Below are 12,754 nucleotides of genomic sequence, written 5' to 3'. Positions count from 1 at the left end.
CAAATGCTCCTAAACACCCAGCCTGACAAGATCTACAGACAACTATGCCCTAGTTGCTTGTTCCTGACAGACAACTATTTGTTGGGGGGCCTCTATAGCTTTATTCTAGCTTCACTTCCCTAGCAAGCAAATATCTTAAACACCTGTCACATACATTAAAATAAAGTCAATACATAAAATGTAAAGGTGAGCATACAAGTTTGATAATAGCATATAGAGTTCGAATAGTTTACGCATAACCAGGACGTACACAGAGGGAAATGATGCATGTTAATTATCGACATGGACCTATCGATACCAACGACTGTGGGTTGACTGTCCGAGACAGTTCGCAATACATGATTACCACCGTAATCCATGCAAGTAATTGTCCTTAACAACCCCCGTGTGAACGGGCGCTGAGTCCAAACTATAGTACTACATTGCTAAGGCAGGTAGACAGCATTCCACGTGTAAACATAACAACAAGCATACATTTAGTCACGTAATACATGCAATCGGTTAGCGTTCAAATAGTTTGAATAGTGTGTTCGATTGTGATTTTGATAAGTAACGTATGTAACACCCAAAAGTGCTAAAGCAAAAGGGTTCGAGTATACTCACAGTGATTGGTTATGGATTAAAGGGAGCGCTGAGAGTAGGGTTAGCCTGAATAGTTCGATAGTACAACAATGAGTAACGCGGAATTGTAAACAAGTGTAAATGGATCGAATAGCCTGGTCGATCGAACAGCAGGTTCGATCGAACGGGCTGTTCGATCGGCCAGTAGGCTCGATCGGCTGGGCCATTCGAGTGGATTGTTTCTTCCTCTGATGTGTTTGTGTATGATGGTTTGAACTTTTGAAGTTTTCGTTGTAGTATTTGAGAACACTAAAGTGTCCTTACCTTTTAGGTCGATCGATCGAACGGTCTGTTCGATCGGCTGGCTTAACCGATCGGTTAGGAACCTCAGAAGTAGTTCTCAGCAGGATGTCACTCGATCGAACAGCATGTTCGATCGGCTGGCATTCCATACTACGAACGAGTTGCAAAATCGATTAAGTGTTGAAGCATAGTATCTCATGATCCGAAGAGTAATGTTTACCAATCGAGTAGCATATTCGATCGAACATCACTTCGTCAATAGCATACTTCATGAAGTTTGAAAAGTGAAAGGTGTGGTACCATGTGCTAGCCGATCGGCTGGCCCGGCCGATCGGCTGGTATGTCCGATCGGCTGGGCTGTTTGTTCGAACAGCCTAGCCGTTCGGCCAGAAATTCTGACCTGGTCGGCCTTTCGTCTAACACTTGGTTGTTTGATTATTTGTTATGATTTTAAGGTATTTTGACAGCGAGTTAAACCGTAGAACGTGGGTTCTTACTTGCTTCACCGGTTCGGACAGGAATCACCCAAGTCCGGCCGGTGAACTGTTCGGAACGGTAGTTTGATGTTTAACCCGAAATCGGTGAACCTCGTAGATAGAATCCGAATCTTGAACCTCTTGACTGTTAGAATGATTAGTTAGTCGGTTCGAGCTTTGTTTCTATCGGTTTTAAGGTTTGAGTGTAAAAGAGTTGGAAGAAAGTTGGAAATCCTTCCATAAAAATGTTAAGATTCTTACAAATCTTAGTTTGTTTATGTGGGAATCGGTCAGATCTAAGCTATTCACGGTTGAATGAGGCCAAAGTATGATGTTCTTCAAGAACACCATGATGACATCACCCAAGAACACTTAGATCTTGGTGATTTCACGGTTAAAAATCAAGTTTTGAAAGATAGAAAGGTGTAGAATCGTGCAATGATAAAAAACGTACAAGAATTAGAGTGAAAACTTACCGGAGTTGAGAGAAATATGAGAAAAGGTGAAGAACAAGGGCTGGTTCGGTCAGAGCTTTCCAAAAGTAGTAAGAGTGACAATGACAGGGCTATTTATTGGCTCCAAAAGAGGAAAGTGGTAGCCGATCGGCCAGGATCTCCGATCGGCTGGGCTGCTCGATCGAACAGCATTTTCGATCGGCTAGCCTGTTCGATCAGTGATTCCTGTTCGATCAGGAACCCCCTTTTTGAGTGTTTCGCGACGATTTTCGATATTTCGATTTCGATGGACGATGATATGAATACGATAGAGTTCCTAGTCAAACTACTATCAGTCCCAACTACTAAATCTAACATATAATCATCTATAAGTCACGTTTCGATGTCGGTTTCGATTGAGTTTGATTGCTTTTCGAGTTTCGATTCGAGTTTCGATTGATTCGATTGAATACCACGCAAAACATAAAGTAAACACGCACAAGTAACACATAAGGCACACACACATGTAAGTATCACCACACCAGTTTCGCATAGTTCGAGTCTCGAGTTCGATTGATGAGTCGATTAACTTGATCATTGATTGATTAACTTTATCGCATTGTTACTTCCTACTATTCACAGTCATAAATCGGCCGCATTGATTAAACATTCGATCATTTTATTTAGACAACACTTACTCCACATAATACAAAAAGTAAAAAGAAACATTAACAGTCAAAGAAGTCAAAGTTGACTTGGACTTTGACTTTGACATTCGAAAACACGGGGTGTTACAGCCTCCCCTTGTTTAGGGAATTTCGTCCCAAAATTAGGCTAAGAGCTGCGCATCACCGTGATTTACCAATTTGATGCTTCAGATCTATTTAAACAACTGTGGGTACTTGGCCTTCATGTCGCTTTCGAGTTCCCAAGTGAACTCCGCGCCTCGCTTGCCTTCCCATCGGACCTTCACGATAGGGATGCGCGAGCGCCTGAGTTGCTTGGTTTGGCGATCCATGATTTCGACAGGCTTTTCCACGAAGTGTAAGGTTTCGTTGACCTGAAGATCGTCTAGTGGTACGATTAGATCATGATCAGCAAGGCATTTTCGGAGGTTAGACACATGGAAAGTCGGGTGGACGTTACTGAGTTCTTCCGGTAGTTCGAGTCTGTAGGCGACTTTTCCGATTCTTTCCAGAATCTTAAAAGGTCCAACATATCGAGGCGCTAGTTTCCCTTTCTTGCCGAATCTGACTACACCTTTCCAAGGGGATACCTTTAGAAGTACGTAGTCGCCAACGTCAAATTCAAGGGGCTTGCGTCTTCTATCGGCGTAACTTTTCTGTCTACTTCGAGCTTTCTCCAAGTTGTCTCGAATTTGGTGGATTTTGTCAGTCGTTTCTTGTAGAATCTCGGGACCGGTTAGTTGCGAATGACCGATCTCGTGCCACACAATAGGCGATCGACATCTCCTTCCATATAAAGCCTCGAATGGTGCCATTTGGATGCTGGCATGATAGCTGTTATTATACGAGAATTCGACTAGTGGCAGGTGTTTGTTCCAACTACCACCAAAATCTATGACACACGCACGGAGCATGTCTTCAAGAGTACGGATCGTTCTCTCAGTCTGTCCGTCGGTTTGTGGATGGAATGCAGTACTCAGATTAAGCGACGTACCAAGAGCCGCTTGAAAAGTTTCCCACAATCGAGAAGTAAATCGAGCATCACGGTCAGAGATGATGTCGCGAGGCGTACCATGATTACAAATGATCTCGTCGGTGTAGATCTGGGCTAGTCGTTCCACCTTATAGTCTTCTCGTATCGGCAAAAAGTGGGCTGATTTGGTTAGACGATCAACTATAACCCAAATACTGTCGTGACCTGATGGCGTGGGCGGGAGTTTTGTTACGAAATCCATAGCTATACTCTCCCACTTCCATATCGGTATCGGCGGTTGTTTGAGTAAGCCGGATAATGTTCAGCCTTGACTCTTGCACAAGTTAAGCAACTTCCAACGTAGAGGGCGATATCCCGTTTCATGCCCGGCCACCAGTACTTATAACGCAGGTCCTGGTACATCTTATCAGCACCGGGATGAATAGAATATCGGGATTTGTGGGCTTCATTCATGATAATCTTTCGCAGATCAGTTCGTCTAGGAATCCAGATTCGATCCAGGTAATAGATTATCCCATCTGCCTTGCTTACAAGCTGAGCTCCATCGTGGTAGATCCTTTCTTTCTTCAAGGTGCGTTCATTAAAACACGCATGCTGGGCTTCGCGGATGAGGGCTTTGAGATTATGCTGGGCTTGAACGTTTCGGATACTGAGCACATAACTCTTTCTGCTGAGCGCGTCGGCAACCACATTCGCCTTGCCTGGGTGATAACGAATCTCACAGTCGTAATCGTTGAGGAGTTCTACCCATCGGCGTTGACGCATATTAAGTTCCCTCTGATTGAAGATATGTTGTAAACTCCTGTGATCAGTGTAGATTGTACACTTAGTGCCATACAGGTAGTGTCGCCAAATCTTCAGTGCAAAGACAACCGCGCCTAGCTCGAGGTCATGGGTTGTATAGTTCTTCTCGTGGATCTTGAGCTGTCGAGATGCGTAAGCTATAACCTTGTCTCGCTGCATGAGGACACAACCAAGACCAAGGTTGGAAGCATCACAGTAGACAATGAAATCGTTGCTTCCGTCGGGCAGCGTAAGAATCGGTGCGTTGCACAGCATGTGCTTGAGGGTTTGAAAGGCAGTCTCTTGTGCGGTTCCCCACACAAAAGGCTTGTCTTTATGAGTAAGAGAGGTAAGCGGCACAGCGATTTTGGAGAATCCTTCAATAAATCGTCGATAATAGCCCGCTAGTCCGAGAAAAGAACGAACTTCAGACGGGTTCTTAGTCGTAATCCAACTTTTGACGGCTTCAATCTTCGCGGGATCGACGTGTATTCCCTGACTGTTCACGATGTGACCCAGAAACTGAACCTCCTCTAACCAGAATTCACACTTGGAGAACTTAGCATAGAGTTGGTTCCCCTGAAGTAACTCGAGAACCAAACGTAGATGTTGCGCGTGTTCGGTCTTCGATTTGGAATAGATCAAGACATCGTCAATGAACACAATGACGAAACGGTCTAAGAAAGCCTTGCACACGCGATTCATCAGATCCATAAAGACCGCGGGTGCGTTAGTTAGGCCAAAAGGCATAACAACGAACTCATAATGACCATATCGGGTTCGAAAAGCGGTTTTGGGGATGTCTTCCTCTTGAATCCGCAATTGATGGTAGCCTAAACGCAAATCGATCTTCGAGAAACATTGGGCACCTTGCAGCTGATCAAATAGGTCGTCGATTCGGGGCAACGGGTATCGGTTCTTAATGGTTAGCTTATTCAACTCCCGATAATCGATGCACATCCGAAACGATCCATCCTTCTTTTTGACGAAAAGGACTGGTGCGCCCCAAGGAGAGGTGCTCGGGCGAATAATGCCTTTTTCGAGTAATTCCTGGAGTTGGTTTGAGAGTTCCCGCATTTCGGATGGTGCGAGTCGATAAGGAGCTTTGGCAACGGGGTTAGCTCCAGGAATAAGGTCAATACGAAATTCGATATCACAACTTGGCGGTAGTCCAGGGAGATCATCAGGGAACACCTGAGGAAACTCATGGACCACTGGGACCTCTTTGACTTCGGCTTTCTTTTTCTTTTCCTTCTCCGCTACTACAATGTTGGCCAAGAAGGCTCGGTATTCCTTGCGGAGATACTTGCTGGCTTGAACACATGACATGAGCTTGAGACCTTTCGACGCAGTTTCACCGTACACACATAACAAATCACCATTCGCGAGCGAGAATCGAATCATCTTTTCAAAGCACACAACTTCAGCATGGTTTTCGCGAAGAAAGTCCATGCCTACTATGACGTCGAAACTTCCGAGTTGCATCGGAATAAGGTCGATTGGAAAGATGTGATTGTTGAGCTCCAGAGTACAATCACGGAGAACAGAGTTAACGGCGACAGTTCTTCCAGTAGCGACTTCGACTTCGAATGACGAGGACAGATAAGAGCGCTTACGACTAAGGATCTTCTCGAATTCAAACGACACAAAGCAGTTATCGGCTCCAGTATCAAACAAACATGATGCATAAATACCATTCACAAGGAACGTACCATTAACCACGTTGTTATCCGCCTGAGCCTGACGGGCATTGATGTTGAAGGTTCGAGCATAGGCTGCTTGCTGCTGTTGCTGAGGCTGTTGTTGTTGCTGTTGTTGCTGCTGGGGCTCTTGCTTAACTACCCTGTTCGGGCACCTGTTTGCAAAGTGGTTAGGATCACCACATGCAAAGCAGACTCGAGCATTGACTGCAGGTGCTTGAGCTGCTTGTTGGCCTTGAGGGGCGGGGAGTAGAGCTTGGTTGATAGTAGCTTGCACTGGGCTTGACGGGGACCAAAACGACAGTTCGTAGTGAAATGACCGTAAAGGTTGCAGTGAGCGCAAAAACGACAGGCTAGACCCACTGGATGATGATACGAGCATGTCGGGCAGAGCGGGTGAGGGCCTGTGTATACACGCTTCGCCGGCGGTGCATTGATGTAACGCCCTGCTTTTTCATATTTTCCATAATTAGAAAGCTCGCCTTGTAATGCTATTTTTGGAAATCTTGTATTATTGTAGTCGTCTTTTCGTTGTAAAATTCGAGACTTGGATCATAAATAAAATTCGTATTTCTTTAAATTCGCCATCTACATATTCATACATGTTCATACGTTGGAATTCATTGTACATCGAATCCTTATTTGTAATTCATACTTATACGATACTTATTCACGATGCATGTCCATGCTTGTCCTCAAATTGTTACCTAAAAACCCCTAATAATATGCTTATTTATACAACGGTTAATCATCTAATATGTGACATATACTTGTCACTTACAAACATGTTACATACTTGTACATTACACTTTTTACCTAGTTAAATCATGTTTTATTTCATATTTCACCTTGTAACAAGTTAGGTGTCACACCCCCAAAATCCCACCTGCGGAGTACTACCGCATGGGGGCGTGACTGACCAGGATCCAGCCACCAATCATACTGAACAAGCATATAAGTAGTTATAAAAGTTTAACCATCACAATTGGTGTTTCAAAACAAACAAGTTAAGTTGCAAGCGGAAGCATAAGTTCAAAGTTATAACATAAGTTCCAAAAGTTTTCAAGTTTTAACATAACATGTAGCAATCCCTGTCCCACAACGATCCTCCTCCATGCAAGCTCCAGCTCAGTACCTATGGTCCTGCAAAGCATGTAGTAACGAGTCAACAACTAGTTGAGTGAGTTCACGGGTGGGCGTTCGTTTTAGTTGTTTCGAAAACAGTTTACATTATCTGGCATCCTGCCGTGGGGGTTACCCCATAGTTTAAAAAACGTGACCAGTTCGTTCCCAGTTACTCCGGCACTCCGGCCGTGGGGGCTACCCCATGTAGTTATCAGGCATTTCGGCCGTGGGGGCTACCCCATGTACATCATCTGGCTCTCCAGCCGTGGGGGCTACCCCATGTGTATACTAGACTCGTTACCGTATCGATTGCTGACTGTAGTCATGTTTATGTGCCCTGAAAACATCAATGTCTATCATCATTGACGTGCCCCAGATCCATTAGTTCACGCCCGTCCTCTGCGGCACGGTGTGAGGCTTGTCAGACCTAAATAGCGCTATCTAACTAATGACCCGCTCGCCATTGGCCCGGCGATTAGTCGATACAAAAAGGAGGGACTTCGTGATAGAGTTTTAGTCTAGTACGTTTATCCGTCCATCCGGACGAGGAATCACATTCCTGAACCACTGACGTCCTACCCAAGGTAGACGAGGAACCACGTTCCTTAACCCCGTTCCCAACCCAGGGAATCCCATGCTTTGTAAGGGTGTGAACTCACCTCGGTTTGCTCGGCAGTTAATCACAGAAAGTCAATCAAGTCGCAAGTAGTCAATAACGTCCTAACACGGATATCACGTATAATCAGATTCGAACCAAGTAGTGTACAAATGTTCAACACGCATGGAAATCACGTATAATCAGTAACAGTTCACAGTTCACCGGTAACAGTCAATCACAAGTTCAAAGTCCAAACAGTTGGGCTCGTGATAACAGGCCCAAATAACTCATCAACAGTAGCACAGAAGTTCATAAGTCCGGCCCACTAACTAAGGCCCAAAGTGTGGCCTCGAGTCGCAACCGGACTCGCAAGCATGGTCTCGAGTCATGCTGTGCGTTGATCATGGATGGTTGCGAGTCGCAACCGGTGTCGCAACCGTAGTCTCGGTTCATCATGCTAAGGTCTCGAGTCGCAACCGGACTCGTAACCTGTGGTTTCGGCTTGTCCTGATATGGTTGCGAGTCGCAACCGCGTGGTCTCGAGTCATCACGTTGTGGTTGCGAGTCGCAACGGGTGATTGCGAGTCGGTAAGCTGTCATTTTCACGTTCACGTGTTGATGCAGGTGTAATCAGCCAAATAGTACAATATAATCAGGCCCAAATCCGGAAATGACCAATAGAATTCCACTAACAGTTTTCCTAATCAGGTTACTAGTCAAAGATGGATCAAAATCACAAGGGTTTTCATATTCTTAACTATCATTCAAAGTGTTCTTCACATATTCAAACACATATTCATCAAGATCATAACATTTTCATTCAACCATACTATGCATTTTCGGACAATAGTTATAACACCACACTAGATATCAATATTCATCTTGCTAGCAACACATTTTTAACTAAGTTTTGCCATTATCATAAACTAGTCCGATTTCATGAATATCAACATAAATGGTTCAAACTTCTTTTAAACACAAAATATCACAACTCTACATGAAGATGTGTTAACCGATTATCATCATTGTACATACAATATCATCACTTGTTAACAAGTAGCAAATCATTTCTCATGTATAAACAATCTAACCTTCAAACCCTAGACATAACATGAACATACTAACATTCAACAAAGCATCAAGAACACTAACCGGTTATGGGTTTCGAGGGTGTGTGAAAAGCTTCCAACCGGGTGTATGTGTGAGCCGATCCAAGTCCAAATCCGAGAATGATGAAGTGTTTGTGTTCTAGAGTTTTTAGTGAGAGAGAGAAGTAGGAGAGTGTGTGGGTGTAATGTTCAACAAATGGCAAAAACTAACTAAGGTTGGTTTATATATAGGCTAGTTCCAAGTGTGCACCCTTCATGGGTTTCGAGTGGGTGTTTTCGGCCCAAAGGCCCAACCGGCCAAAGGCCCAAACCGGCCTAATGGTTACGGTTCACTCGAGACCACATGGTCTCGAGTCGGGTCCTTGTTGTTTCGTGTCGGGTTCTCGGTTCACATATAACACGTACACACATATATATATATACAATACACGCGTAACAAAGCACTTATCACATAAAAAGATTCACGTTATCATTTTAACTAGTCACATAACGTACAAGCAAGTTACAACGAAAGGTTCTAGGTTTCGGGTTGTCACATCATCCCCAAGTTGAAAGAAATTTCGTCCCGAAATTTGACGGCACTCACTGAGGAAGCTAGTCAAGTTGTAAGGTTTTCCCGGTTTTCCTGGGGTGTCACATCCACCCCCCGTTGATCTGGAATTTCGTCCCGAAATTCCGTAGCTTCAGCCTCAGTAGCGTTTGTACTGTTCTCAAACAGTTGGGGATACTTTTGTTTCATCCGATCTTCGCGCTCCCAGGTAAACTCTGGGCCGCGACGTGAGTTCCAACGAACTCGAACAAGAGGTATTCTAGTGCTCTTGAGGACCTTAACATCCCGGTCCGTGATCTCGACAGGTTCTTCGACGAATTTCAACTGTTCGTCGATCGTGAGTTCCTTCAGAGGAACTACGTGCGTCTCATCTGACAGACACTTCTTCAGATTCGACACATGGAAAACGTTGTGAACTGCACCGAGTTCTGTTGGTAATTTCAGTCTGTAGGCCACCTTGCCTATTTTCTCAAGAATTTCGAAAGGTCCAACGTATCGTGGGTTGAGTTTGCCGCGTTTACCAAAACGAACCACACCCTTCCAGGGTGAAACTTTGAGTAATACCCGCTCCCCAACCTGGAGCTCAAGTGGTTTCCTGCCCTTATCGGCGTATGCCTTCTGACGGTCACGAGCGGCCGCCATGCGTTGTCGTATTTGAGCAATCCGCTCAGTAGTGTCTACCACATGTTCTGGACCAGTGATCTGACTATCCCCCACCTCTGCCCAACAGAGGGGTGACCGGCATTTACGTCCGTACAATGCCTCAAACGGAGCAGCTTTAATGCTGGTGTGGTAGCTATTATTGTACGAGAATTCTACGAGTGGCAGATGCCTTTCCCAGCTGTTGCCAAAGTCGATTACACAAGCGCGAAGCATGTCTTCTAATGTCTGAATAGTTCGCTCGGACTGCCCGTCCGTTTGTGGGTGATACGCTGTGCTCATATCTAAACGTGAGCCAAAAGACTTGTGCATTGCCTGCCACAGTTCCGAAGTAAAACGTGCATCTCGATCAGAGATAATAGAGGTGGGCACCCCGTGCCTCGAAACAACTTCCTTGAGGTATATCTCCGCCAGAGTGGAGAACTTATCCGTTTCCTTGATTGCCAAAAAGTGTGCGGATTTTGTGAGTCGATCCACGATCACCCAGATAGTATCGTTTCCGCGCTGTGATCTAGGTAGGCCAGTAACGAAATCCATGGAAATTTGCTCCCATTTCCATTGTGGTATCTCTGGTTGCTGAAGTAGGCCTGAAGGTTTCTGATATTTCGTCTTGACTCGCGCACAAGTCAAACACTTGCTGACGTAAGTTGCTATGTGGGCCTTCATGCTAGGCCACCAATACGTAGTTTTGATATCGTGGTACATCTTGTCCGAACCAGGGTGTACCGAGTAGCGAGATTTGTGCGCTTCATCCATCACAAGTTCTCGTAAGTCGCCATAGTGCGGGACCCAAATGCGTCCTGTTACATAATAAGCACCATCTTCCTTCTGTTCTAAACGTTGCCTTGACCCGCGTAGAGCTTCAGCTCTAATGTTTTCTGGTTTCAGTGCTTCTATCTGAGCAGCTCGTATTTGCGAAGGTAGACTAGAATGGATCGTGAGTTGTAAAGCTCTTACACGCTTAGGCGTAGTGTCCTTTCGACTGAGGGCGTCCGCCACTACGTTGGCCTTGCCCGGGTGATACCTGATAGAGCACTCGTAGTCATTCAGCAGCTCGACCCATCGTCGCTGCCGCATATTCAGTTCCTTCTGCTTGAATATGTGTTCTAAACTTCTGTGGTCGGTGTAGATGGCGCACTTGGTTCCGTACAGGTAATGCCGCCATAGTTTAAGTGCAAAAACAACAGCTCCCAGCTCTAAATCATGTGTCGTGTAGTTCTTCTCGTGAACTTTAAGTTGTCGTGAGGCGTAAGCTATGACTTTATCTCGTTGCATCAATACACAACCAAGGCCTTGAATTGATGCATCACAGTAAACCACAAAATCATCTGTGCCCTCTGGCAATGAAAGGATAGGTGCACTACAAAGTCTATCCTTTAGATGCTGAAAAGCTAACTCTTGTGCATCTCCCCAACGATAAACAACGCCTTTCTGCGTTAGCAAGGTCAGGGGCTGCGCGATCTTAGAAAAATCCTTAATGAATCTCCGGTAGTAACCTGCCAATCCCAAAAATTGGCGAATTTCCTTTGGTGTACGAGGTGCAGGCCAGTTCTTAATTGATTCCACTTTGGATGGATCAACGTGAATCCCATCCTTGTTCACCACATGCCCTAGGAAATGGACTTCACGAAGCCAGAAGTCGCATTTCGAGAATTTTGCGTAAAGCTGTTCCTTCCGAAGGAGTTCCAAAATAAGTCGTAGATGTTGTTCGTGCTCTTCTTTGCTCTTAGAATAGATCAGGATGTCGTCGATGAAGACTATAACAAACTTGTCCAGGTACGGTTTGCACACTCGATTCATCAAATCCATAAAAACTGCCGGTGCGTTCGTCAGCCCAAACGGCATGACCAAAAAACTCATAGTGTCCATATCGAGTCCTAAAGGCCGTCTTAGAGACATCCTCTTCCCGAACTCTCAGCTGGTGATATCCCGATCTCAGATCGATCTTTGAGTAGTAACTCGACCCCTGCAACTGGTCGAACAAGTCGTCAATGCGCGGTAGAGGATAACGATTCTTCACAGTCACCTTGTTGAGTTCGCGATAGTCGACACACATTCTGAAGGTACCATCCTTCTTCTTCACAAATAGTACTGGAGCTCCCCAAGGCGATGAGCTAGGACGAATAAAACCCTTATCCAAGAGTTCTTGTAGCTGCGTGGAGAGTTCTTCCAATTCTGATGGCGCTAAACGATAAGGTGCACGGGCTACAGGCGCGGCTCCAGGAGCTAGATCAATCTGAAACTCGACTTGGCGATGGGGCGGAAGACCAGGTAATTCCTCAGGGAATACCTCAGGATAGTCGCGTACAACCGGAAAATCTTCTAGCTTCTTCTCCTTCTCTGTGGTATCAGTAACTAAAGCCAAAATCGCAGTGTGGCCCTTTCGTAAGCATTTCTGAGCCTTAAGAAGAGAGATAATGTTCTCAACAGCACTTCTCTTGTCGCCACGAATCATGAGAGGTTCACCACCTAAACCAGGAATACGAACGATCTTCTCGTTACAAAGAATCTCTGCTCGGTGTTGGGATAGCCAATCCATCCCAATGACAACGTCGAAACTACCCAAGACGATAGGAATAAGATCGATAGAGAAAGTCTGGTTAGCGAGAATAAGCTGGCAACCCTTGACTACGTGTGAGGCTTCCAAACTCTTACCATTAGCTAGCTCGACAGTGTGCTTGTCGCTCAGGGGTGTAGGAATACGCTTAAGCATCTTACTAACCTCTAGTGACACATAGCTAGTATCGGCACCCGAATCAAATAAGACTGTAACAT

This window comes from Helianthus annuus, chromosome 1 (genome assembly GCF_002127325.2).
Source record: "Helianthus annuus cultivar XRQ/B chromosome 1, HanXRQr2.0-SUNRISE, whole genome shotgun sequence".
Classification (NCBI taxonomy): Eukaryota; Viridiplantae; Streptophyta; class Magnoliopsida; order Asterales; family Asteraceae; genus Helianthus; species Helianthus annuus.
Note: the sequence above shows the minus strand (reverse complement) of the source record.